This window comes from Nycticebus coucang, chromosome 17 (assembly GCF_027406575.1).
Source record: "Nycticebus coucang isolate mNycCou1 chromosome 17, mNycCou1.pri, whole genome shotgun sequence".
NCBI lineage: Eukaryota > Metazoa > Chordata > Mammalia > Primates > Lorisidae > Nycticebus > Nycticebus coucang.
The window spans coordinates 17,790,191-17,813,209 of record NC_069796.1 but is presented as its reverse complement, the minus strand read 5'-3'; the positions used below and the strand labels follow the sequence as shown (position 1 = coordinate 17,813,209).

The window sequence follows — 23,019 nt, the reverse complement described above, 5'->3', positions numbered from 1 at the left end:
CCAACCACATACATCTGAGCTGGCGGGTTCGAATCCAGCCTGGGCCCACTAAACAATGACAGCTGCAACCAAAAAATAGCTGGGCATTGTGGCGGGCGCCTGTAGTCCCAGCTACTTGGGAGGCGGAGGCTAGAGACTCACTTGAGCCCAGGAGTTGGAGGTTGCTGTGAGCTGTGACGCCACAGCACTCCACCCAGGGTGACAGCTTGAGGCTCTGTCTCAAAAAAAAAAAAAATAAATAAAAAGAAAACAAACTTACCCTTTTCTGCCAGGAGATTAGGATACCATGGAGGGAAGTCATTTAGCTACACAGGGTAGATCTGAGCTATCTCAACCAATCCATATATTTTCACTCACGCCAAAACTTTTACATGGTGCCTCCAGTTTCTAAATCTTTCTGCAGATTAATGCTGTAAATTGACTTTCTAGTCATTTCACTTCTCTCTCCTCCTCCTGTGATTTGTAAGATTTCAATGTTCTGTCATATCTAAATCTTTTACTGTCACTTTTGTAGGGTTGAGATGAGGGTAGTGATGAATGTATATATATAATCCACTATATTTAATTGGTGGTATAGAACTTTTTCTAAATATTATTAAAATTTTATATTAGTACATGTCTTATACTAATGTGATAGTAAAATGACATGTATATAATTTATAAATATATATAAATATATACATATCAAATTGTCTATTTAAAATTGCACATGAGGCTTATTGTACCCTCAATGAATCCCCAACAATAAAAAATAAAATAAAATTGCACATGAACTTTATGGACACTTTGTATATTTGAGGTTGTGCTTAAAAATATGGAGGTATTGGGTCAACAATATCTAGAAACTACTAAATTTAAGGATATCTAATTAAATTAAAAAAATCTTACTGTATAAAAATACTAGGTGATCTGAGACTTCCTTAAATAATAGATACTAAAAGTTTTGTAAGAGCAAAACAGGACAATTAAAGTTATACAGTTTTGTGAGCACAGAAACCAAATGTACTAGATTAATTGTATGAATTTCCGGAAGGTGCCTTTGTGTAGAAAGCTCATGAATCATATTGAGCCTCAATTTATGGGACAACTGTTCAAAAATGAAGTGTCCTGATTTGAGACTTTCTTTTACTTGAATAATTTGTTTTCTTTCTTTCTTCATGCACATTTATGTCTGATCTCCAGAGATACTAATACATGAAGTTTCTCTTTTGAGTGATTTACTGGGCTAGAAAAGTTTTAAAGTTATTCCTAAGTGTAATATCCTATGATTTAAAATCAAATTAAAAGTTACAAAATACCATAGTCTAGAATAAGCAAAACAATTCAGAGCGATAGTTACGTGTATAATGCATTTTGTAGTTATAATTTCATTTTTACTGTTCATAGCTGAAGTTTTATCTCATTGCATGATATTTAGAAAGTCATTTAGACAGAGCTCATTGATGCTTTCAAAGCAAGGGCTCCCCTGGGTGGGAGAGTTCTCCATCCATTGCACTGGACTGGTTTTTGTGTGGATTGAAAGTAATTAGATGTCTGGCTTTTGTAGTATAGTTTTAAGTCTTATCTTGAGGACACCTAAGGTTTATGTAATACCCTGCCATCAGTCAATTAGACCAGGAAAAAAAACAAGTCAATTTTATGAGTCGACATGAGTCAGGCGTTTGATTATCCTGAGAAAACAGGAGTCTGTCTCCTTTCACTGAAGCTTTCCTTGTGCCATTGATTAACTATGGACTCTTGTTCTATTGACCCTCGCTAATTTTGTTGCACAGTCTGTCATTCTTTATCTGGAGTGAGAGAGAGATTCCTCTGTAAGTATAAACATCTGATGAGGCTGAGGGGCTCTCAGTCTATTCTGGGGTCGGCTGATGTTCATAGGGTGTATTTGCATAGAGGGTCAGGGCTGGGGCTTGCTGCCTTGCACATTTTCCAAGACCGAATTACAGGTCTGGCCCTTCCTTTTACAAACAGCAATAATGATCAGACAGCCAACACCAGCATGGATGTCTACAAAGTAAATTTTGATTTTCTCTTCATACTATTATTTTTAAAATTATACGCTTACTAATGTAAAATCCCATCGTTATGTGCAAATGGAATTTAGGGACTGAATAATTAAATTGTTCTTGCCAGCCAAGGATTAAATGCTGCTAATTCTTTTTACTTTCAGTGTCTACATATCAACATTTTTAGTGACTTGTTTAAAACAACTTTGGATCTAATCCTTAAACTAATATGAACAATTGGCATAAGCTTTTAAAGGCTATTGCTGCTAATTTCATGTTATTTTTTGGATATCATTTAGATTTCTATATCCATTCTCTAAATCTTGCTAAATTTGTTTGTTATACTGTCGCAAGAGATTGCTATACTAATCTTAAGAACAATTTTCTAAAATGTTGCCAAATTCTGTAATGGATTAGATATTAGATACAGAAAGAGGAATTTACGGAAATGAACTTATTTCTGAATGAGCTATTTAAGGTGAGATATGGTCTAACACTGCTGAATACTTCTTCCAACTTAATACCTTAACCACAGACGATCAAACTGAAATGTGACATTTACAGACTGATGATGCGTTTAGATACTGCAGGAATATATTGGACATTCCAGAGAGCCAGGCTTAAGAGCACAGATTGACTTCTATTCTGACACCGTCACATATATCTATAAAATGAGGTACTAAAATTTTATCCTTATCTGGATCTAAAGAGCTTCATCTTTTGCTTCTCTCTCACACCTACATCTACTCTTACTGTGTAAACGTGCAGGTACCTGAGTATCCTGTTTGATTTCTGACCCTCTACACCCTCATTGTTTTAGATTGTATTACAGTCATTTTTTTCTTAGTCTGATGGCTTATCTTTCAAGACAAAATTCTTTTTTTTTTTTTTACTGTGACGCCTTTGACTAATCAAAATAGAGAACTCTTCCACTGTGCCACTACTTATCAAATCTTCCCGTCATCGTCACAGAATACAGTGATATTTATTAACGTGAGGCTCTCTCTCAGTACCGTGTACTCTAAGTACCCATTAAATGTTCAATGGATGCCATTTCTTATGCCTGTGATGTGTCATATCCAGTATTAGTTACTACATAACAAACCATGTGAATTTATTAGGGACTTAATAATTAAATTTTTTAATAATTAAATAATTTAACTAATAATTAAATTAAATTAGCTGAAAACAACACTAATTTGTCTGGATGATTTTTCTTAGTCTCCTTTGAGCTCACCTATGTGGCTGCAGTAAGATGGCAGGTTGGCTGGGACTAGATGGTATAACATGGCCTTTCTCATGTGTCTAGGAGCTCAATTGGAATAGTTGGGATGACTGAACCTCTCTTCGCTGCAAACTTTCACCTGGGCTTTTTCATATGAGTGGGCAAATCCAGTGGACATGTTATATAAAGCTTATAAAGGCTTTGCTGTGTCTTATCTTCTGATGTTCCCTTGGCCAAAGTAGATCATGTGGCTAAGCTCAGGGGGAATTACACAAGGGCCTGGATGCTGGGGGAAGGCCGCTAATGTCACAGTTTTGCACACACATTCACATACAACCATTGCCTATTAAAAAGTTTTCATTCAAGATTCGTTTTGATTATTTTTCTGCTTCTAAAAGCCTTCCATGTTCTCTCTAGAGTTTTTCTTACATGTGTCTCTTGCAGCAGACATGTGTCTCATGAAGAGCTTGGAAGATGTATTTGTATATACTCCACTTTGTTCCAAAAATATTTTTACCATTGCCTATTAAAAAGTTTTCATTCAAGATTCGTTCTGATTATTTTTCTGCTTCTAAAAGCCTTCCATGTTCTCTCTAGAGTTTTTCTTTCATGTGTCTTTTGCAGCAGCAAGGCACTCATGAAGAACTTGGAAGATGTATTTGTATATACTCCACTTTGTTCCAAAAATATTTTAAGGCATCAACTTGGAAATAGGGGATGTAGGGTCATCGTGGAAACTTTATCTGTGTAACTCATGATACAGGATTTAATACATGTTGCTTCCCAGGTCAAGTCAGTGCTTATGGAAGGTACTAATAATCCAAAAGAAATTTCTTATTTCTCAAATTTCAATTTTGAAAAGATAAAAACAAAACAATCCCCTGTACTCTGTGCTTATAAGGGTTCAGGGAAAGGGGCACAGTTACGTGCAGTGGGAAAGAAATTGTGGCAGCTGTTCTGTAAGGTAATTTGCTAGTCTGCATTGAGGCCTTAAAAAGTTCATATTGAGTCAAGTCAAACAATTTTACTTTTAGAAAACGATTTAAAGGTATATAGAGAATTAACTAAATTCTATAAAACACGGTGTGCGTAGGGATTGTGTATGTGTGTTCAGTGATAAACAACTGTATTAAGCACACTCTCTTGGGACTGGGAGAGTGTGCTGATGCCTACTGGGGTAATAGCCAGATTTTTACTGGAAAAGGACCAAGAAGAAATAAAGTGAGCAAGAAAGGTAGTTGGTTGAATGAGACTGAGTGAAGGGGATAAGTTTTTTTTTTTTTTTTTGGGTGGGAGAGAATTGTAGGTATGAGAGATTGAGAAGTAAAAGGACTCTTAGAAATTTTTGCTAAAAAGTATATTTATCTTTCTTTTTTGGAAGAGACTGTTGCAAATAGCATGTTAGCTATTGAACTGAAATAGCTTTGTGTATGACACCATGTTGATGTGAAACGTTGAAGAACTCCCAGCTTATGTATAATATACGTATATGAGGTCAGCCAATCAAGGTTGATGTGGGGTAAGTTGGGTTTGACGATGACAATACCTGATCAAATTATAGTGACCCTATACATCAAACTCACATTAGTGGGTGCCAGACGTGTCTGACATGTCTGAAATATGTTTGACTATTTTACCCACAGGCAGTTTTTTTCCTTCTAATCACTTTTTAAACCTCTTCTATAATATATGTTTTATATACAATTTAGTGTTCTGTAGACCACATGAAATAATTATCCCTGAGAATAATCTCTAAGAGTAATTTATGAATTATCAACTACTTTCAAAGCCAATGTTTTCACTTGCTGCAATTTCAGGGAAAATTTTTATTCTAGAGAAAAAAGCAACATAGTAGATTTCAGTGAAAAAAGATAAGGACATTTTAAGAAAAAATTAAGGAAAACTTTAGTCAGAAAATACTTAAGAAAAATTCAGTGAGACAATATAATCCCTATTTTTTTAAACAAATAATAGCTGTGTACATTAATGCAATCATGGGGTACAATGTGCTGGTTTTATATACAATTTGAAATGTTTTCATCAAACTGGTTACCATAGCCTTCGTGGAATTTTCTTAGTTATTGTGTTAAGACATTTATATTCTACACCTAGTAAAGTTCACATGTACCCTTGTAAGATGCGCTGTAGGTGTGGTCCCACTAATGGAATATTATGCAGCCTTAAAGAAAGATGGAGACTTTACCTCTTATGTGTTTACATGGATGGAGCTGGAACATATTTTTCTTAGCAAAGTATTTCAAGAATGGAAGAAAAAGTATCCAATGTACTCAGCCCTACTGTGAAACCAATTTATAGCTTTCTTATGAAAGCTATAACCCAATTATAATCCCTATTTTCAAGTTATAAGAAAACAAGAACAAACAGTCCAATGGAGTTTACAACCACTAAAAAACAGGAGTCCTGTGTTCAGGAAGAATTCATACTTCCTGAGGTTTAGCATAAGAGGAAAACAGGATCTTAGATGGAAATGAAAAGATCAACTGATATCCAATTATATTGGCTCTATATTAATTTCCATACAGTAACAGCTCACTTACCTGAAATCATTTACAGCCAGTGCTGTTAGTGGTTATTAACAGCAAATCAAGCAAAATGGGCTTAAGGAAAAGGGGAACATAATGGCTGTTGAAAGTGGAAGGTACAACCAAGGTTGTTTGAAGAAGGAACTCAGATGGGAGGATCAGGACCCTGTTTCCCTCTGTCCTTTCTGCTGCTTCTGTATTATATCCCCCCCTGGTCAGCACAGTCCTGTAGCTGTTCCAGCCTTGTAGCCTCACCACTTTTGGCCTCTTTTCCAAGTGATTCAGTAAAAGAATGGGATTAACTCTGGTTGAACTGATTATACTTACCTTAATGGTGATGTTGGGAAATGCTATGTGCGGGTTGACTTAAGCCTGGGTCATTGACCTTTTGGACCCTGAGGAGGCCTGAACCACCCAGAGGAATTAAAGGGCTGAGTTCTCAAATGAAAAGTGGAAGTATAAGACCACACAGTTGGGTGGCACCTGTGGCTCAAGGAGTAGGGTGCCGGTCCCATATGCTGGAGGTGGCGGGTTCAAACCCAGCCCCGGCCAAAAAAAAAAAAAAAAGACCACACAGTGGAAATGGGAAAGGCAATGATTGATGTATACCATGTGTACCAAAATTTATCTTATTTTAAAACCTACAATCGTCCTGTCTTTTAAAATACTTTATTAAAAAAGAAACAGTGTTGTGTAAAGGCCATAGTTGGGTCAGTAAAATGTACTGTTCTCAGTAATTAGGAGGTTTCCAAATTTCTTTGACGAAATTTGGAATTTTGATGAATTTTCTAAAACTGTGTATTGAGTTGGAGTGCACTCACTACAGTACATCCTATCTCCTCCTGGTCTCAGTCGAGGGATCCCAGTAAACCTGTTGCAGAGTAAACAGCTTTTCCGTGAGCTGTTGTGTCTTTGATGTGAACTCACTGGATGGGGTGAAATAAGAGTGTTCCTCACCCGCCTAGTGTGCCCTGTACCCAGTAGGTGTGCACTGACCCTCCCCCCATGCCCCCCTCCCGCCTGCTTGCTTCCGTTGAGTTACTACCACATGTGCACGTACATGTTGATCCATCAGTTCCAATAGTGAGGACATGTGGCATTTGCAGAACTTCATTTAAAACAATGGTCTTCGATTCCATCCAGGTTGTTGCAAAAGGTATTAGTTCACCACTTTTTTTTTTTTTTTAGTGGCTGGAAATGATCTCTTTTCAGCCCCATGGTACACTGCAACTCTGACTTAGTAAAATACTCTAAAGAGAATGGCTTTAAACAATAAAAACTTATGACAGTTTTGGAGTCTGTACAAGGTACCACCAGAGTTCCTGGGTCATAGATGATGCCATCTTACTGTGTCCTCGCACCGTGGGAGGTACACAGAGCTCCCTTGGGCCTCCTTTATAAAGGCACTAATCCCATTTTTGAAGGCTCTGCTCTCATGGCTTACTCATCTTCCAAAAGGCCCCACCTCAAAATGCCATTATCTGGGGGGTTAGCCTTTCAACATATAAATTCTGGGGTGATGCAAACATTCAGATCATAACATTCTCTCTAGGAAATAAAGTCAGGGTCAGATCTTGGAAGCAGCTGGAATGGGAAGACCTTTGCTCAAGGGGCCTGACCACCTGATTTGGTCAGGAGTCTCTGTGATGATACCTGACTTCTGGGCTTCAGAAGTGAAGGACCATTGCCAATAGGTCAATTCAGCAATTCTCTAATCCTTTCCCTTCGGAGTCTTTGGTACTATTCTGTTCTACAACAAATTCTTTTTCTTTGTTGAGAGATACCCATGTCCCATTCTTCTCTGAACTTAGAGGATGGAGTAGCCCTTTCTGTGACTCTCATCACCCCAAGACTCGAGTTCAGGGATTGTTTAAACTTTATGAACTCTGACCTACCTACGGATACATTTAAGGCATTAAATAATTTTATTTACTAGAAGGACATAACATAAGATGCTGATAATAAAGGCTATGAGGCTTAATTGGAGCTAAGTATTCCTAACATAATTTAATCTCATTCTTAACTGAGCCTTAATTGTGAACTTTAACATTCCAGTATCCTAGAGGACTTTGAAACAACTAGAGTTCTTTCTACTTGTGCAGATGACCCTAGGCAATTCGGTTTTCTGTTTAGCTTTATGGTATTTCTCTATTTTTTTCCTGGTAACTGTCACTTCTTATAACGATCAGTCAAGCTGATTTTAAGATTCCTGGGTTTCCCTCTCGTTTTCTGCTTCTAAGATAAGGAGAATGTGAGCAGCTCACATGTAAGTCTATGTTTAATACCCTTACTTTGGAGCATTTAGTTTGGCTTCCTTACCACTCATTTTCTAGTTATTTTCTGGGTTCTGAGTATGAAAAATAGGTAGAGGGAGATTGGGTCCTTGTATTTTGCAAAAGGAAAATGTCTAATTTTTAGTTTTAAGGACCTCGAGTAAAATAATCTAATCTTGCAGACTTTACATTTTACGAATGAGCCAGTTATTTTTTTAAGCTATTCTGTTAAGAACAATTTTTCAAATGATTAAGAAATTCACTGAGTGAATGCGTGTGTACTTTACTGTTGTCAGAAAGATTGAAATACAGCAGCAGTGGGTGGGCCTGGTTCTCAGTTAAACTGAGATGTGGGTGAAGTTTGCCTTTGAAGCCCTCAACCTGCACTTCTGTTGCCCTTTGCCCATTTCCTGGGCCTCGTCTTCTGCTGATCTTTGCCCCCAAATACCCAGTACTCTCAGGTTACTCTGCAGTCTGCTTCCTCCCTAGTCTGTTCTGCAGGCAAAGGTCTTCCCGCCCCAGGCAGTGCCTCAGGCCTTCACTTGGCAATCCCAAATGAGTCACCTAAACTGAACAAAGAAGATTCCTAATCTCACAGCCTGGATCCCAGCTCACTGCCACTACTGGAAATGAGTGCCACTCCTGGACCTAACCCTCATTAAGGTACTGAAGCATTGAAATGGTTTAATATATTATTTTTCTCAAGGATCCAGGCATTTTGATAAGAAACACTTAAGGACTATTTACATTCAAGTCCAAGGATTAAAGTGAAATTTCAGGCGAGCCTGTTAGCCAGTAGGTCTAAGAATGGGGCATCTTTCTCTATCGCCTCTGGGGTAGACTCATCCCCTCCTTCCTGGCTTTCTCCATGTCTTGTTCCTTTGGTGGGGATCTTGGGAAAGTTCCCTGGTAGCCAGGGTGGCTGAGTATTGCTTTCCAGCTGTGTTCCTTCTGGGTCCACATCCAGGGTTTGGCCCTGTTTATAACCACTGTCACCAATTCTTGCAAGGATTTCTCTGGACGTAGCCCTGCTCCAGATTGGCCCTCCTACCAGCTCTGCCCTGGGTCCTATCTCCCAGTACCCCACATCGTCCGGCCTGACCTGTAGATATGGTAGGGAACAGTGGAGTTGCAATGCAGGGCTTAGTAAGTGCATGTGGATGAGACAAAGGGTTTTGTAGAGATTCATGGTTTGAACTTTGGTTGCCTCCAAGAGACACCCATTCCACTTTACCAGAGACACATAACCCCTTCTCCTCTTCACCCAGAGTCATCATTTTTCTAAGAGAAAGCATTCACCCCTCCTAACATAGGATTACCAGATGATTTATGATTCTGGTCATTCTCTTATGGGAACCACTTTGTTAATGTCTCCATGAAAATTTGGTGCCCCCCAAAAGAACATAATAGAGGTGGCATAAAAGTTCACATCCATGTTTTATCATCCAGCCTGCAGTTCTTCATACTGTCCACAAAGAGATGATGGGAGACTTCACAAAAATGCCCTGCTGACATCAGGATTCACCCCGGGAAAAAGGACACGAGTCTATTTGACATAAAGCACATGCATAAACACACAAGGACAAATAGGACATTTACACGTTACAACTTAAATGAGTACAAGAAAAGAAACAAAAAAGGTTAGTTTCATCTCAATCATTTCCCATTAGGGACCTCACCTTATTCTCAATTCCACTAGTCCATTCAGTTGTATGAAAAAATAAATCTAGAACCTTCCACTTCTTGGTATCTTGGTACTTCTGTTTTTACATAGTTTCAGCAGCTCAAGTGTATTTCAGATAAATTTTCATTCAAATTCAAGATTCAAATGTATCACTCAAAAAAGATTTTTTTTCAAAGATTTGTCCCTCTACTTTCTGCTCCCTAATGTGTGTGTGATGTCAGTGAGGGCAGAGTCCAAGGAGAACTGTGAGGTGTCATGAGTGCTTGTCTGGGGCTTGGTGCTGTCTTGGGCGTCTTTTCTGGTCACTGTGGAGATGTTCCTCATCTGTCTTCAACACTGAGCAGCTGGCGTCTCCCAGGGAAGTCTGAGCATCCTGAAGCAGGTTGAAACATCTACTTGTTATAACTCATACCTCCTTCTATCTCCTCAGCAGTGTCCAGGTAAAAAGTGAAGGTGGCAGGAAGACAACGAGTTGATGACTGCGTGGGCTGAGAAAGAGCGGTGCATTTCAGGCCACTGACTTGGTTCGGTGGCCTGAATGTTCAGGTCCTCCTAAGATTCTTACGTTTGAATCCTAACCCACAGGGTAGTAGGAATGTGGAGACTTGGGGAAGTACTAATAATTAGGACATGACTGTTGAGCCCTGGTGAATAGGATGAGTGCCGTTATAAATGGTACCCCAGAGAACAATTTTGTCCTACAGCGAGAAACCAGAAGTCTGCAACTGGCTGAGACTAAGAACCTGACCATGTTGGCACCGTGATCTCAGACTTTCAGACTCTAGACCGTAAGAAATAAATTTCTGTTATTTACAAGCCACCCAGTCTACAGTGCTTTGTTATGGCAGCGTGAACTGAGACACTTAGTGAGAGTCGGAATAGCCATTGTGGCTCTGGCTACAAGAAGAGCTGTTGCTAGAACCAGTTGCAAAGCCCTGGGTCCATTATTTAGAGGTGAGGATCAAGCTGTCCATAGGTATACTTTGCAAATCTGTGATCCCAATGTGGAGATCTGTGTTTCAGGCCCTTTTTCAGAAATGCAGACATCTCAATCCAGGTGCTTATTATGCAGATGTTAGTGAGAATGAGGCAACTGCTGTAATCATGGTGGCCTGCAGCAGAATGGACAGAGCACTGACTTTGGAGACAGAGCTGGGTTTATTTCTCCCAAGTCCCTTTTGACCTTGGAAAAGTTGCTGAACTTCTCTAAACCTCAGTTTCATCATTGGTAAAATAGGGGTAATAAATGCTTATCTGATTAAACAGTGTTTGCTAAGAACCAAACCATAGCTATAATTATAAATCATAACAATATATTTTAAACCCAAATACTATTTTTCTAACAGTCCAAGGAGATATCAGCTTGCTTCCTTTACCACTGGTTGGCTTCATTAAGTCTGACATTTCCCCCCAGTACAGCCATTTTTCTTTGAGATAAATGCCTTTTCTCCTTAAAGGATGTGTTTCTTCCTCTTCCTGACAGCCCAGAGGATCCCTGTGAACATCCTTCTGCTCCCTCCCTGGGATGCCTGGACCACACCAGCCCTGAATCATCACCATCATTCCCTGGGGAGGATTGGTAGAAACTCCCTCTGTGGCTGGTTGACGTCAACTCTAAGGATGTGCAAGATGGATTAAGCAAAGGCCTTGGATAGTTTTTACTTTTCAGGAAGCCAAATGTTTTTCAAATCAAAAGCAGAAGGATTTAGCACAGGGAGGCCAGGCCTACAGTTGTGTCAAGGGAGACAGAGCGGAACTGACTTTTCCCCCAGGTCCTCCTGTATTCCCCACTGGGCTCATCTCCCTGTCATATGGTAAGCCTTCCTCTCCTGGTCTCCCTCCTCAAAACCTCTAACTAGGCTCTGTTGTCTATCAAGTGTGTGACCAAACTGAAGCCAGGGAGGGCAGAAAGCTCCTGCTGTGGGAAGAATAAGCGGGGCTCTGTTTTTGTGCTAGAAGGGCTTTGCCCAGTGGGTTTTTGATGCTCCCTCTGTTAATTTACTTAATCTAACTTCTGCAGCAAGAGTTACAAGACACAACTGGCTTTCCTAGCAGTCTTTGGCCCCGAGGAGCGTGGCAACCTGGCCAAAGAAACTTGATCCAAACCCTACATGTTGTGTGGGGCTTCCTTTCCTTTTTGTCCTGGGAAAGTGACTCCATGTGGTGACTTACCTCTAGTATTCCCCAATGAATTTTCTTTGTGATGTGGGGAGAACAAGAACAGAACAAAATTCTATTAGTATAGTACTATCTTTCTTGGTAATGGAGAGTTCTCAAACTTTTGGAGCCAAGAATTCCTACTGGGCACATTCCTGGTCTTTCCAATGTGGTGAGACCATGGTCTCAAGGAAGTATAAGTGATTTTAAAGCCACTTCGAAGGCAACTTGGTCTGGACTCTGTAAACTGCAGAGCGCTCTAGAGACCCCTGACTAGGGGGTTCTAGGAGGCCATGATTCTCTTATACCCTTACACTGCATTGGAGGAAATGAGGCCTTGCCACAGGTTCCTGCAATAGCAACAGATGACCAGTAGGTGGCACTAGTAGCACGTACAAGGCACTGCTGCCCAAGTTTTGGTAAGTGATGTAGCACTTGCTTCCTCCCAACTCCCTAAAAGTGAAACAACTGTGTTTTGTTAACACCATGTTACACAGAGCTTTTTCTGTGTGTGAATTTCTGCTTTTACCCAAACCATTGCAGCCTACTTTCCTGCCATGTTAGGGTGTTACCAAGAATTCAAAGGCCGGAAAATTTTGTTTGTTGAAATTTGCCCTGTGTATTTATGATGCTTTCAATTCTTTGAAGCTTTGACAAAAACAGTTCCATATTGTCTGGGAAATAAGAGACTCCATTTGTTTAGCAACTGTTCTTCCTGATCCCTTCACCCAGTCTGGGACTGTTCCAGAGGTCTAGATGCGAAGTTGATATTGTCTGCCCTTCAACCTATTTGCTTGTCAAGGCTTTTAATATTCTTTGTATGAATTTAATGTAAAAAGGCACCAAGTTATTGCTGCTTTTACATGACCAATAGGCTGCATCATGAATAAGTGACTCTGTCTATATAGTTTTAATAGAAAAATAACTTACTTAAAAGAAACTTGAAAGCCACTAAGAAACGAGTGAGAAACTTGCAAGAAGCCTCCCTGTCTGTGCCCGGTGGTTTAGCAGAGGAAGATTTTCCAAAGGAGGTAGTTGGTGACAGTCGTATCAGTGGTAACATAGAAAGCTCCCATTTTCTGGGAGCTTTCTGGAACAAGGGGCTGCCAGTCATTGGAGGAGAATCTGCAGCAGAGGTGGGAGACTTTTCTGTAAAGTTTTGAACAGCATGTATCTCAGGTTTTGCAAGCCATAAAGTCTCAGTTGCAGCTAATCACTGTGCCCGTGTAGCTTGGAAGCAGCCCTAGGCAATATATAGGTGAATAAGCATAGCTTTGTTTCAATGAAACTTTGTTTACAATGGTACACGGCAGGCTAGATTTGGGTCATGGTTTGCAGAACCCTGAACTAGAGGAAGTAGAACAACTTTTTTCTTCTTTGACCTGGATCTTTCCTTTCATTTTGCAAGGGTCGTGGTTGAGGGTTGTCCCGATGTGTTTGGCCTTCTCCTAAACAAGTCCCCACTCTCATCAGAAAGAACACAAGGGGATGAGGCAGGTTCAATTTCTGCTATAGCCACTGCAAATAGGGAAAATCACTGACGAGAGTGAGGGGTGGGAGCTGTGTGTTCCATCTTCTCTTCTCAAAAAAGTAAGGGTTTGTATTGGGTAGAGTAGATTTAGCATAATCTTCTGGTGGCATTGTATTTGGCTAACACCCATCTAAATTAGGAGTATTTTCAACATGGACAATATAGATAAAAAAGAAAAAAAGAAAATGGGAGTTAGCACAGGACATGGGCTCAATCTGGGCCTCTGTCTGCTTTGGCAATTAAAGTTTTACTGAAAGCTGGATCACACCTATAATCCCAGCACTGTGGGAGGACGGGGTGGGTGGATTGCCTGAGCTCACAGGTTCGAGACCAGCCTGAGCCGGAGTAAGACTCTGCCTCTAAAAAAAAAACAGGCAGGCATTGTGTTGGGCACCTGTAGTCCCAGCTACCTGAGAGGATGAGGCAGGAGAATCACTTAACCACGAGAGTTTGAGGTTGCTGTGAGCTGTGACGCCATGGCACTCTTTCAAGGGTGACAATTTGAGACTCTGTCTTAAAACAGACAAACAAACAAAAAAACCAACAGAAATTTATGGAAATATAGCAACACTCACTGGCTTATGTATAGTTTCTATTTTATAGTGACAAAGTTGAGTAGTTGTGACAGAGCCTTATGATCTACAGAGGCCCTGTACTATGTGGCCCTTTATAGAAAAAGTGTGCTGACCCAATCTGGAGTAGTGCTTTTCAAACGCTGTGAGGAAGGACTAGTTTCCTCTTTCTTTTCATTTTAAAATCCATCATGACTGTGTGGTTGACTTAGTCCATTTACCAGGCCCTGAGGCTGGGTAATTTATAAAGAAAAGAGGATTATTTGGCTAGAGTTCTGCAGACTGTACAGGAAGCAAGGTGACAGACTGCTTCCGGTGAGGGCCTCAGGAAGGCTTTCCTCATGGTTGAAGGTAATGGAGAACAGTGCTTAGTGTGTCACATGCTAAGGGATGGCGGAGGAGAGAGAGGAGGGGGTGCCCATGCTCTTCTAAAGTGAAAACTCATTCATACTGCAGGGAGGGCACCAAGCTATTGGTGAGGCATCTGCCCCCGTGACACAAACACTTCCCACCAGCACTTCCTTCAACATTGCAGATCATATTTCCACATGAGATTTAGAGGGGATGAGTATCCCAGCTCTACCAGTGGTGCTGTTGTCCATGACTGGTAGAAACCTGTGCCACATTCAGCTCAGCACACAAGGCCTGAGATCCCGAGTGATCCATTCCTGTTGAAGGACATGATTGTCCACTGCTTATGTGCTCAGATGTGGCCACCAGGTCAAAGGACTATAGATGTTTAAATGCTTACATCTAAAGTCTGCCCTCTGGACTTATCTGACTAGAAACAGATGGTTTGCAGATCAGCAACATGGTTCTAGGGCAGTGCTACTAAACGTATTGTCCTTGAACCATCAATATCCCCAAATCTCATTCATTCAGAAAACCTAGGATGGGGCTTGTCATTCAGAAACTTGAATACATTTCCAGGCGATGATGCTACTGGTCCCTGGTACATACTGCAAGTGGCACTGCCCTAGAGGTGTTTCTAAGGAAGTCATGTTAGACATTGGATACAACCTGTGCACACAGAATGGTGATGCATTGGTCCCAGTCTACTGATTAGAACCACAGTATGTATAAAAGTGAAGCAATTTGCAGTGTGCAGCCAAGAATGAAACCCAGATGTCATTAACCAAAGGATACCCGAGAAATGCAGACACCCTTACCCTACCCCATACATAATGTTTTAACCTGGTCGTTAGCTTTCCTAGTGCAAACACCAGCCTCGCTTGCACCTTAGCTGGAATAGTATCAGTGGTGAGATGGATCATAGCCTGTTAAACAGAAGTGGAACATAAAGAGAAATGCTAATTTCTCTTAAACCCTTCCCCCCCCCCTCCCTTTCCTTCCTCCTCTCTTATCACTGTGTGCTGTTTGGAGAGTCTCCAGATCTGCACTGGGACATGCCAGCCCTTGGAAATGATGAATATGTCAAGTAGGAATTGGAATCCTTTTTATTTATGTTCTTCTAATGGGAACATGAGAAATACACTTAAAGAAACCAGGCAGCACATTTCTGTGTCATTTGGGGGCACTGTTGTAGCCACATGTGCCAGACTTGGGATTTGCATTTGGAGATTTATGTCCCTGGAGCTGAAGTCTGCCTGTTTCCTGTCTTCCCATCGCTGCTGTTTTTCAGGAGCTTTTTGTGTAGTTCAGCTGCTGCTTATCAGTTTAAACGATCTGGGCCACCGAGAAGAACAGACAAGGAGGCTAACAAAGGGAGCTTAACTTCCTGAGTTGCTTACCATGAAAAGTTTATTCAGGAGACAAATCTCCTTTTAAAAGATTCACCCCATACCGTACACTAAAAATGGTCAGGAAGGGAAAAACAAATACCACATTTTCTCACTTAGAAGTAGGAGCTAAATGATGAATGCACAGGCACTAAAATACATAAAGGACATAGGAATCTCAGAACTGGGAGACATGGGGGCATGAGGGATTAAAAACTTACCCGTTGTGTACAACGAGCACTGTCTTGGTGGTGGGCACACTGAAAGCCCTGGCTTCAGCATTATAGAGTCTGTCCATGTAACAAAAACTTTTGTATGCCCTTAATGTTTTGAAATAATAGAAATATTAGAAAATCAAAACTAAACCAAAACAAAAAAAAATGCCAATGATATGCCTTCTGTCTTCTATGACAAGGTTGCTTTGCTTTTGTGTCTGTACCATTGCTCCATAATCTTCCTTTTCAGAAATCCGTGACCATTGGGATTAATTGGTAAGGTACCAAAGCAAAGTTGTAGCCATGATCTCTTCCAAGATAAAGTGCCACAAAGTCACTCATATCAGATTCTTAGCAAGGAGCCCCCTTCTTCTCCTTATAACACCCTGGCCTCTCTTGTGCTTCCATTTTCATTGTTTTCTGGAGACAGTATCAAAGCCCTGACAATTTGTCATTGGGAGTTTGACCAATGTCAGAGTAATGTGACAATGGCAATGAGGAATTCTATATCGACAAAGCACAGGTGTGTTGTTTGTGTGTTGAGCAAGTTATATGAGGTGGTAAGGCTCAAAATATAAGCACCCTTGTTTAACTTCTCAGAACTTTTCATCCTCGGAACATTCAGAAAACTGTCAAGTTGAAATAGATTTCTGTCAGCTAAGCTCTTAAATTAATAAGAAAGCACCCACAAATATGGGACCTGAAATTGTGGGTCCCTCGGCCCAGACTTCCTATGTACATTTCAATCTATTACTGATCCCAAGTTGAGAAACTTGCTTCCCTTCTACATTTCCAGTAGGAAAATGTCTGCTTTCCAGTTACGACTTGGGGAAGAGCTTCTCTCCTCTAGCAAACTGTCCTTGATCGTTCCTCATAGGCTTGGTGTAGTATCCCTCCTCTGTGTTAATGAAGTATTCTTTCATACCATCCTTTCACAGGCCATATATTATTATGATTGTTATTTTATTTTTAATAGTGGTAATACATGTGTTAATAAGCAAGTGTGAGATGGTCCCAGAATAATAGCTAAATCCTACACTCTAAGTTCAGAACCAGGTTCAAGTGGTTCAGCTACCTCCCCTCAGCTTAATATGGAAGCAAGTTTAAAACCAGTTCCACCACCAACCACCCTCTTTCCACCCTGTCAAGGCCAGAAGAGAGGCAGTGTCTCACTCACTCCTGTAGAGGAGTTGCTTTCTTTTCCCGAGGGCAAGTGGTGGTTCTAGAAGAATTCTCATTAAAATAAAAAGGCAGCCTTCCAAAAGGATGACTATTGTTTTTATTCCTTTTTGGCATGTCTGTCTTACCAGGGAATTGGGGATGACCAGATGGGGAGTAGTGAGTTCTTTACCAGTGGATCACGCTGGAGCCACTGTCCACCTGGGGCCAGTTACCCTGAGTGCATACACCATGGGTGAAAACAGCATTATACCAAACTCAGGCAGGAATGCAACAGGCCAGATAGGACTGGCCCAGGCAGGAGGGTATTTCTCTTCTTTTCTTGCTCCTCAGACCCACCCCCCAGGAAGTCGGATCATGCAGGCCACACCTCTGCTTCACATCAGTCACAACAAGGCTCTGGCTATGTGTGAGGTGGAAGTGGGAGTAGAGAAAGGAGATTTGAATCAGGTATAATACTGAAGTTTTTAAAATAAATATGATTGAGTCTTAGAAATGAAAAGGATACTGTTGTATAAGTCAGAGTGTCTGAAAACTTATGTAACTGGGTCAAGATGATATTAAGGAAGGCATTACTTATATAAGTCATCTAGGAATAGCTTCTGGCAAAAAAAAATCAGGTTTATATCTGAGTTGGTAGGCTTGATAAGTCAGTTACATGTATCTATAATAAAAAATTTAAACAGTACAAAAAGATAATTATGCTATATAGTAATAATTTAATGTGTTGGTCAACACATCAGTGGTGATCTTTGGGTCCGTTCTTCCTGTGGGCGAGTCATGAAGTTTGGCTCCCTGGTGGGAGTCACTGCAGAAAGCCCCTGCAGGGCTGGAGTGAGTTGCTAGGAAGGTCAGGAGGGGGGGGTACCATTAGCCTCCAGCAGACCACGAGACTGATGTTAACGTCTGTATATAAAGGGCTTTTTTGAAGGGGTGAGTATTCTCAGAAAGGTTTTACAGGGGTCAAAGTTCCAGTTAACTTGGAATGACTCCCTCAGAGAAGGCATTCTTTATTTTTTTTATTTTTTGAGACAGAGCCTCATTTTGTCACCCTCTGTAGGGTGCAGTGGTGTCACAGCTCTTAGCAACCTGAAACTTTTGGGCTTAGGTGACCCTCTTGCCTCAGCCTGCAGAGTAGCTGGGACTACAGACGCCAGCTAGCACGCAAGGCTCGTTTTTCTGTTTTTAGGAGAGAAGGTCTGGCTCTTGTTCAGGCTGGTCTGAAACTCCTGAGCTCAAGGGAACCTCCTGCCTCAGCCTCCCAGAGTGCTAGGATTACAGGAGTGAGCCACAGTGCTAAGCCACAGGCAAGGGATTTCAAGCTGTGACCGACACACGCTTCTGCCACTGGGCTCATACCCACAGCACGCATGCACTAACAACACGCACACGCATGCATGCACACACAGACACGCATGCACAACGCACAGACACCCACACCCACCCACCCACACGCACACAGGCACGCACATTCGCACCAAGCCCACATTTGGGTCTCTCGATCTGAGAGACTTTTCTACTCCTTTCCGTAGAAGATTTTTCTCCCAGGTTCCTTTTGGCGTCTCACAAGTTGAGAAATGTCGCAGGCTGCGTCCTTCTGAGTGTTGTCCTTCTTCTCTGCCCTTCACAGAGGCTCTGGGGAGAGAGAGGACGTATGTGTGTCCTCCTACTTCCGCAGGACTGGCTGTCTGCCTTATTTTCTGGGCCTAGTGTAAAAGGATAATGTGGGACCTCTTGTTAAAAATCATTGTTAAGATTTTCGAGCAGGTGACAGTAGAGCGGTAAGTAACCCACACGTGGGAGCCCGACTCAGCACGGTGCCCTGTGTGTCTGCCCCGCTCTCATGCCCAGGAAGGCGGCCCTGCTTGTCTGCAAGAGCTGGAGCCCATCTGCCGCCTTCACTGGGTCACCTCTAAAGGGAACACACTTTCAAAATCCTTAATTAATTTTCCTCAGAGATAATGTAGTCACGAACATTTCCTCGGCCTGACTCTGAACAGTACACGGCCCATGATTGTGCGGAGTGTAGTTGAGTCTTTACCGTCTGCCTAAACCTAGCAGCATTCCTAGTCGACGCACACATCGGCTTCCGATTCTTCTCTCTTGCTCAAGGAGTGGTGCTGGTGCCCCTTGATTTATTTTGATTCATTATTTCTCTGATAGAAGGTGGAGAGGGCAGAGTTTCTAACTCCTTTTTTAACGTTAGGTAAAATATACATAACAGAAAATATGCCATCTCAACCTTTCTAAGGTGTGCAGTTCAGGGCCATCAAGTACATTCATGGCATTGTGTGGCCATCATCACTATCCGTCTCGGGAACCTTTTCATCATCCCCAATTTAATTCCTTTTATTGCATCTATTTCCCTGGGCTAGAAACCACTTGAAGGCTGAGAGCATGACTTACTCGTTTTTAATTCCCCTGTCCTTTCCTAGAGCAGACACTCAAAATGCTTATTACAATGCATTTACATTCAGCAGAGGGATCCCGAGAAGAAGCTGTTACAGTGTTACCTGTGAAAATGAAAGCGAGCCAATAATACCGTGAGTACTGTTTGCCTCTGTTATCAATACCACCCTTTCCTTTCTCAGGAAATAGTGTGAATAGATTTTTAAAATATATGGGTTGTTACATCCTTTATGATGCCCTGCTGCCTCCTAATTTATAAAACATTCAGGAATTTCCAGTAAATTGAGCAATATGTGGTTAAACATATAAAGCTTGTGCCTTCAATTTTTTCATGAAGATAAAACAAACACATCTAAAAAGAAAAAAATGGGGAATAGCTAACTAGCAGTGTGGTACTTGCATCTCATCCTGAATTCTTCCTTGGGTCCACTTCTTTCTCAAATGAACATGAATTTTACTTTACATAAAATTTTTATTATTCATGTGAGGAAACCACTTTTTATCTGTTTATAAGCTGTTTGGTCCAATGTGTCTAAAATGTAGTAGTTTAGGAAACACAGGGCCCAGTCTAATCAGTGTTCAGTTCTTAAAGGCTCATCACAAGGAATTCAATACATGTTTTTATATGATTCTTTGAAGTTTAGAGGCTAGAGCAAAGTCAGCTTACTAGCAAATTAATAATGCCAGATGTTGAGGAAATTTTTTAGCTGGAGGAAGATGATCAGAGGGGACTCATAATACTAGCTTAAAATAAATAGTTTGAAAAGTGAAAAGACGTAAAGCAGACAGTGAAGGGAGGGATATTGTGATTGTTAAATGGAGGCATGCTTCCCCCTAAAATAAATTACCCCTTTCTGATAAATGTAAGCAAATAGGTACAGGCTGAATTTAGCAGGTTCGAGGCTTTCTTTTTCTTTTTATATAGACTTCCTCCATGATCATCTATAGACTTCTTGAAGCAAAGCTGCTCTGATGTACTGAAGACATATTTCCTGGATGCATTTTTGATTGTTAGAAAAGATCAAGGGAAAATACAGTTGGGCCTAGGAAAAGATTCTCAATTATTGGGATCAAACCGTATCTCCTCTCGTTCTCATAAGAGGAGTGAATATTACCTATGGGTCATTTTTCAGATACCCATTATTAGATCTAGGAATTTATCCTAGTTGTTAGATGTGTGGGCAAAAGAATTGAGAATGATTTTAATGTAAGGATCCCATCAGAGTAAGCTGATAATAATAATAGTATATAAAGCTTACTCAGGAATTTCTTAATTTGCTCTTAAGTAGCATTACTTTATATCTCATTTTAAATTATGCTTATGAAAGGAAAAAAGTAATTATATGTGAGACATTAAATTAGGAATTTAACTTTTGTATTGGTTAGGGTCATATCTGAAGCAACAAATTAGCCACAAGATTTATTTTGTGTGATGTGGGGGGTTTTCCTGGCCAACAGGCAGATGGAAATCTGGGGACCTAAGCTTCTCTCTTGTGATTCTGTCCTATCCTAAGGTCTCAAAGTCCTTTGCATGAAGCTAGTGATAGGGGAAGGCTATGAGGAGAAGGCACATCCAGAAATTATATATATATATATAAAGTTTAATATATATATTAAACTTTTACTCAGTTTTATTAGCAAGCTCTAGTCAAGTGGCCATCTCTGAATGCAAGGAAGGCTGGTAAATACAGTTTCTTGCCAGAACCACTTTAATGACAGCTCTGCCTTATGGAAGAATTTTTGGAACAGTTTTCTTTCTCTGTTACATTATTGTAGCATGGTAACCTGATTAGTCTCTGTCAGCTACTTGCCCAGCCAATTAATAAGCAGGCCAAATATGTACTTAGTATCTGCCATCCAGGATGTATTAATGGTTTCTGGGAAAATAAAAACAACTTCTTTGGGACTATAAGATCATATAAATTTACAAATCAGTGGGATTATCATTCTCTCAAAGAGGAGCAAAACAGTAAATAAATAATCCTTAGGTTAGATTTTTAATTCATGTAGTGCAATAATTAGGCTAGGGTGTTTGGTGATCAGAAATGTAGACCACTTTTTTTGTAGTGGAGGCTGATAAATCTATTTCATTCAGGATATACACAGATACTATTATCACTGGTAGTAGTAATAGTAAGAACAACTAATATTTGTTGAGTATTTAACTGTGTACCAGGCATTGGGCTGTTTTATGTACAAAATTTTATTTAATTTTCCCACTGTTTCCAGGAAGTGAAGCATGTTTCCATGATATCACGGTCGTAATTAAAAACTTTACAAGCGGAGGCGGAGCAAGATGGCAGCCGAGTAACAGCTTCCTTGCATCTGGGCACCGTGAGTCTGGGGAGATAGGACTCCAGGCATCTCTGGCTGGTGAGATCTGCCTATCATCACCCCTAAGAAGATACAGGGAGTCAGCAAGAGACTTCTGGACCCCAAGAGGAGGACTAAAACAGTGGAAAACCGGCAAGTGGTCGCATGTGTTCAATCCGTCTAAACCCGCCCGCAACTGTAAGTTCAGTAGCAGCGAGACTGCAAACCAGAAAGGCCTTACCTGTGAACTGTTTTGGTGTCTTTGGACTTGGCACTCAGCTGAACTGCCTTGGGGAGAGCCTGAGCGGGAGTGTGGAGAACTTTGGCCTTTGTCTAGGGCCCCAGTCTGAGCCGCTGAGCCAGACAGAGCTAATAGTGTTTGGCTCTGGGTCACAGGCAGCCATTGGGAGCGATCTGCCCCGGCAAGCTCCGCCCTCAGGGTCGCAGAGCTGGAATTGGGTGGGAGCTGGTAACCCAGCGACCAAGTAGCCTAAGGGCGGGGTCTGAGCCGCCTTGCAGCCCTAACCCTCGGGGGCAGAGGGAGACCAGTTTTGGCACATAGGGTAAGTGGATAGCCACTTCAGCAGTGATTCCAGCAACAAGCACTTCCCTGGGAAAGCTTCTGCTCAGCAAGTGAACAAGCTCAAAGTGCCTTTTAAGTGGGCTGAAGAGAGATTTAGGGTGTCTACCTGCTGGGGTTTGAGAAACTAGCAGCCTCCAGTCGTATCAGAACTGTGATTAACATCTCATACCCCAGAAGACCACGTGTTGCCCAGACATATTCAATAACATATACATACTGCTTTGTTTTTGGTTGTGTTTTTTTTTTTTTTTTTGGTTTGGTTGTTTTTTTTGTTTATTTTGATCTTGTTGATTGTTGTTTTGTTTTTTAAGTTCAACCTTTTCCATACAGATCCTTTTCCTTTCTCAATTTTTCTAGTTTAATTATAATTTCCCATTGCTGCCTATTTCAATAATTAGAACTTCATTTTTGTTAGTGTTTCCACCGCTATAATTTGTTTTTTCCAGCCAATTTTATCACGTAAAGTTTTCCCTTTTCTTCTTTTGGTTTGATTTATAGCATTTTTGTCTTTCCTCTCTAATTGGTGGAGGTGGGGTACTGTGTCTGATCAGGTTAGCAAAGAGCTGCTGACCTCAAGGGAACCACCCAAC

At 40.9% G+C, this 23,019-nt stretch overlaps 1 long non-coding RNA gene across 1 annotated transcript; it reads left to right on the top strand.

Moving 5' to 3' along the window:
• The first annotated feature begins 8,520 nt into the window (after positions 1-8,520).
• On the top strand, positions 8,521-10,531 carry LOC128569024 (uncharacterized). The gene is made up of 3 exons (XR_008375265.1): positions 8,521-8,710; positions 9,497-9,687; positions 10,162-10,531. It is a non-coding gene; the product is annotated as an uncharacterized LOC128569024 (long non-coding RNA).
• Positions 10,532-23,019: the final 12,488 nt, after the last annotated feature.